A 6,236-nucleotide genomic window follows, 5' to 3' on the forward strand; every position below is an offset into this window, starting at 1 on the left:
AAGCAACATAAAAAAAACTGCAACCTCCCAGATGGTTCCTAAAATCGGCAAAAAAACGTGACTTGGTTCCCATGTAGTCCATCTGTAAACTAATATAAGGCTGTTTAGATCATTGAGCTAAACGGTGTTCCAGAAGGTTCCTAAACCCGGAATATTGTACTCCCTCTGTTTGTTTACTTTCCTTTTTTTAATAATTCAAAAAAAGAATAAAAACTGTTCAATATTTAAAAAAATTGTTCTGAATCTGAAGAGAATGCGCCATGGTAGCAGGAGTAGTTAACCAGAAAGAATATCTACATTGCAGCTTTACCGTGCAGTTACTGTGTAGCTTTACTGTCCAGTCTCTTGCAAAATTAAAAACAGTAGCCTCTGAACAGTTGAACTAGCATGTATGCTTCTACACTCATACACTGCTGTGCTTAACACAGTCATAGCTTTATACAAACATAATCTACATTGAAGAATACTAACTTGATGCCGTCTGCTGGGCACTCGACTGCATCTTGTGGTACAGTTTGCTAGACTTGGGCGTAAATGCACCGTATGAACTATGAACAGGCCGCCAAGCTACAAGCAGACAGGTGCAGAGCAAAATTAACTGACATAAATTGTACAAGCCTTTCCTTCAGATATAAAAGGATATGAATTAGTCTCGCATGGCAACTGATATGAACTGTACAAGCCTTTCCAAACCGTCCTCATATATAAAGTGTAGATCATAAAATCCAGGTCATGATAATGAAATTACAACACTCATTCTTGCCTTCTGCAGGGCACATTTATTCAGACTTACCTCCAGAAGATACTACTACTAGTTAAATGTCTCTATGCTGTTCAACAGAGAAATATGTACATAGTGATAATGCCTGTAGATCTCAAACAGCAGGAAATAAGCAACCAGAAAGACCGGCTAGCATGCCCCAAAGGTCTGAAGCAGCATGCTTCCTAGACAATCATGCAAGGAAAATGGTCTGAACTTTGAAGCAGCAGGCACATTGTATGAAGTAGAGTATGAAACTCAAGTAGCAGTACATCAAATACCTCATTACGGGGTGAATGATAAAAGAGACATCCAGTTATTACATGGTACGTAAGATCACACAAGACATAAAGATTACAGTCGCACGAATCAAAGCAAACCATGACAAAACTAAGTGATGGAATAACGTGCAAATTAGACTACGGTTCCAGGAATTGTTCGGTCAATGGATGATAATAGCATGAATAAGAAGATAACCAACACCACGATTACAAAAACCATCGTCAGTGACAGTGGCACCAGAGGGCAGGAGGTGGTCGAGTGAGAGGGCAAAGCGTGAAGCAATCAGCAAAGCAGGAAACAGACTGAGGAGATCAACACCGGCCCGTGAAGTCGAAGACAGTTTGGGCTGCAGGATGAGCCAGGCTGAAGCACCCCACCTCATAACATCTTGCTGGAGGGCCTGCTATTAAGAAAAGTTTGTAACCAATGGAATTTTTCAAAGATTGAAAAGTTTAATGAAGTGCATATAGATTACGAAAAATTATATATCTTTGACTGTGCAAAGATGGCCAACGGGAGCTAATTTACCTTCCCGTTTATATGTAGCTGGGAATCCAGATCACACTCTAAATTCCTTCCAGTGGATGTGCGCGATCTTTGGCCAACTTTCTCCATCAGGTGCCCGGCAGCTCTCCTTCAACAGCTCACAACGCCATACACATATGTGCTGGAGGGAGGATGGCAGATCTGGTAAAGATGATATGTTGGGACATCTAAAGATGTCGAGCTTCCTCAGACTGGAGAAGCACTTCATATTTGTTGGCAGGGAACTCATTTGACAATTGCAGAATCTCAGAGTCGTGACTGATGTGAAATTTGCGGATTCTTCGAATGAAACAAATGGTTCCTTGCATCCTTCAAGAGAGAGAAATGCTGGAACTGTGATACCTTCAGTCAAGAGCATGTTGTTGAGTATTACACGACTGCTAACATAGAGTGACTTCTGGACATGAAACAGGGAGATACACTCAGGGGTGAGTTTCGGAACATCAATCAAATGTACATGGTGAAGTTGTAGGGAAGACAATCCTTCCAGCGTACATAAATCTGGCAAGTGATAGAGTATGAATGATTTAACAGAGGTGAGACTACCAACAGATAAGCATGCCGTGCTTCTACAACTGCTTATCAAGATATTATTCATGTGTGGCCAGTCAGCACAGAAGAAGTCAGCTGCAAGCACACAATCATGTATACTGAGCTTCTCAAGGGTTAATGGCAAACATTCGGCTCCACGTTCCAACTCTAAAGAAGGGCAAGAATTCAATCTAACTTCTGAAAGAGAGGTAACAGCTCGTAAACCCCCTAATGACCTGAGACACCGGCAATATTTGATGAACAAGAAATCAAGTTTTGTCAAATGTTGGAGGACCTCTTCTGAAGGAAGTGTAGTTATAGTCATAATCTCTACTAAGGACAAATGTTTCAGTGAAGCCAGACCATCAAGGCAAACAGCTGAAGCTCCATCGGTAATACTGCATGAAGAAAGAGAAAGTCTATGAAGTCCTGATGGTGGAACCAGCGGTAGCCCAATGCTCCTTCCATACATGAACCTCATCCTCTGCTCGTGACAGTGTATCCATGCCTTGATGATATCCTCTTTTACAAATGCTTCATCTTTCTCTCTTTCTAGAGCACATTCAAGGTTTTGAACATGTGACATATCAGCAAGCATCAATATCATCATCTGCTTCAGAAATGAATGTTCCGATGAGAGTATTATCCTTATACCTGATCCTGAATCCACCTCCCAGATTAAACCAAGCTGTGATGCCAAGTGGTCTGTCCTTGAGATATTCTCCCTCTGCTCTTGATGTTCCGGCTCATTGTTCGAAATAAATATAAGCAGTGGGCAGTTGGATATTATTAATCTTTTAAGGCCTAGTGGAAGACAAGGTAATGTCTTCAGGTGTGGCATATTGCTGACGTGAAGTGAAGAGCAATTCCGAAAAACCTCAGTATTGGATGGTAGGCTTTGCAACGCGCTGCAAGCAACAAAGCTTAAAGATCTCAAATCCTCAAAATAGGAACCATCAAGTAACCAGCCTGGATATTTTGTAGATTTGTAACCCTCAATTGAAAGATTTTCAAGTTGAGGCGGTGGCATCAGGCCTTCTAGAATCTCCAAATGTAAACTATCCTCTGCATTTGTGTTATTCTTGCAACTCCAAACAAGATGCAAGCTTGCCAAGATGACTTTTCTGACACAACTTCGATTCTAAGGCTTGATCCTTCCTAGTGACATTCTCAAGATTTGTGACCCTTAAACTGCCATGAATCTCGTTCATGTCCCTCAGCTGTTGCAACTCATATCCCTTTTTCTTTTGCACAGAAAATTTCTCCAATTCTTGAAGAAAACCCAGGTTACCAATGTAAGGAATTTGAGGCAGTGTTTCTTTGTATGTGGCGTATAATCTATCATCACGGCATTCAAGACGCCGCAACTTCCTTAAATTGCAGAGTTTCTCTAGGAAACTCTCAACTTTCTCATTTAACAGAAGTAACTGCAAGTGGTAAAGAGTACACAGTGATCTTGGCAAATAAGAAATCAGTGTTCTGATGATGTTCAAATACCGAAGATGCTTCAATTCACCAACAGATTCTGGCAACTTACTACTGCTGTAAGATGACAAACGTAGTACACTCAACTTCTTCAAATTTTGTAGTATCTCATGAAAAAGGTCACTTACATCATCCATTAGGGGGTCTATGCAAATAATAGTGCGGACATGATGTAGCTTGCAGATACTTAACTTGTGTTGCTTCATACTATCAACACGAACAGATAGGTATTGAACAGTGGCTGGTATTTCTGTCACCTTATCATCTTCCAATCTGATGTAGTTCCCTTTGGAGAGTGATTCTGCCAGATCATGGAGGAGATCATGCATAACATAGCGTGTGCTAGCGTATTTCTCATTAAGTGGTTGAAAGAACGAAACAGAGATCATCTCCTTGAAGCAATCCCTCCCAATATCTTCCACTCTCTTGTTTTGGTTGCATGAATCAACAAGGCCCTCTGCCATCCAAAGATAAACCAACTCATCGGTGTCATACTTGTGGCCTTTCGGAAACAAGCTGCAATATAGGAAGCACCTCTGCAGACATGGATCTAACTTCTGATAACTCCACAATAGAGCTCTCATGGGCTCACTTAGTTTGTCAATCTTTATCGTTAGAGCATCCTTCCATGCGGCGACACATGTTTTCCCTTTCAACTGAGAACCCACAACTTTTGCTGCCAAAGGAGATTGTCCAAGCCTTTTAGCAATCTTCTCTGCAAAATCTTCCAGCCTTTCACGCAACTGCAGATCCTTAATTTCTTGTCCTAAGAATGCATGGTGTTTGAAGAGTGCCAAGAACTGAGAATCTCCCATGTTTTGCAAAGGGCACACTTTTTCACAACAAAGAGCAGCTGGAAATGTATTGCGTCGAGAAAGTTACCAAAACTTTGCTTCCCGTCTGTTGGGAAACTAGGGGAGCTAATAGTTGGTTCCATTCCCTCTCACTGCCAGGTTCAAACCAAACATCATCCAACACAAGCAGGAATTTACCTGATTTTTGCAGTATGTCTGTCAACTTGCGCTGCAGAGTATCAAGGTTATCAATGCGCGGACATTCCCCCTGAGATGTAGACTCAATGATCGCCCGTGTATGACGGCGGACATCAAGTTTGCGTGAGATGCTTACCCACATAGTTACATCAAAATATTCCTTTACCCTCTTGTCATTGTAAACATGTGGTGCCAAGGTGGACTTTCCCATGCCTCCAGCTCCAACAATTGCCAAACCCGAGTACATAGATGTACTACACTCGGTAGTTGCAGTTGTCTTGGTAAGTTGATCAATTATACGATCACGCTCCTTGTCACGACCAATCACTTTCAGAGGTGGTATTGATGTGGTCTCGGGAAAAGCAGCTGATGGTATGGCAGGGCTCTCTGCATTATAACCAGAACCAGCTGGTAAGCAGAGCAATTGATGAAAGTCCTTGGCTTTCACGAGGGTAGCCTTCAGTTCCTTCAGATGGCGAATTAGCGTTCTGTTCTTTGAGCTTAGATTGGCGAGCCTACTCGACGCAGCATGCAGAGGCTTCATAAAAGTGTTGTTGATGGAGGAGGCACTGGCCGGCAAGGAATCCTTTCCCTTTGCTTGGCGCTTCAGGAGATTGTACTCATGCTCGTCCAGCAAGTCTTCAGCCATGTAAAAGCCTTCTTTGAGTTCCTGAAGCCATTTGTCCAACTTGGGCCTGTGGTTTCCCTTGTCTGCTGCTTCAATCAACAGCTCGAACTGTGGCAAAATAGTGCTCTCCAGTTCATGGAGCTCATGCACCATGTCCACTCCAAGGTACGTTGAAGCATTAGCAAGGAGCTTCTTCAAGGCTGGCGATGCAGCGAATTTTAAGCTTACACTTAAGGCAGTACTAGCTAACATCACTTCCATTGGATTGCAAGGTTTATTTGTTGGGTGTGGAATGGCCTGAATAAACTGAAGACAGCACTGGAATTGTGTCTGGATGCACTGGCAGATGAAGAACCTGTTGAGGTAGGAAAACATCACGAGATAAATTAGACAGCTGCAATGGTGATAAGAAAACAGAAACCTAGTGGCAGATCTGTTGACAAATAATACTGTTCTGTGAGTGGGCAATGACCTGACCTGAATAATCGATAGACCAACAATGAAAGTGAGAAATCGCGAGGATATAGCAAAGGATGCTCACCTGCTAGAGTGAGAATATATTGACTGGTTGCAATGACAAAGAAAAATAAAAACCAGATCCTGCTCATGCAGTACATTGCGACCCAAATCACACAGTACAAAGCAACCTTGAGACTAGCCAGGGTTTGCATCTGGCCCTGCTCCTGCTCCAGCATTAGGATTATACAGTTGCTGGCTTGCTGCTCCTACTCCACTCCTCTGTTGACCCAAACAAACAAACAAGAGATAGCTGGGGCAGCTGTTGGGCGCACCATATATCGATACTCGCGTAAGAATTAAATTGAAATCCTTTTTGTATCTGGTAAAATTAAGGGCAGCATCTGAATGGACCCAACATTGCTGTATCAACCTGTCTCACAGGTTTCATTCTTGCAAGCAAATGGAACCGGGTAGATGACCCCTGTTGCGATAAGAAGACTACAGCTCAAGATGCTCACAGATGAGCACAAACACGCCCAGTGTGGAATGTGAA

The 6,236-nt window shown here is 42.6% G+C and overlaps 1 pseudogene; it reads right to left on the bottom strand.

The window, feature by feature from the left end:
• Nucleotides 1–1,012: 1,012 nt before the first annotated feature.
• LOC123083570 (putative disease resistance RPP13-like protein 1) lies at nt 1,013–5,538 on the bottom strand (annotated as a pseudogene).
• Nucleotides 5,539–6,236: the final 698 nt, after the last annotated feature.

The sequence above is a fragment of the Triticum aestivum genome, chromosome 4A (assembly GCF_018294505.1).
Source record: "Triticum aestivum cultivar Chinese Spring chromosome 4A, IWGSC CS RefSeq v2.1, whole genome shotgun sequence".
NCBI lineage: Eukaryota > Viridiplantae > Streptophyta > Magnoliopsida > Poales > Poaceae > Triticum > Triticum aestivum.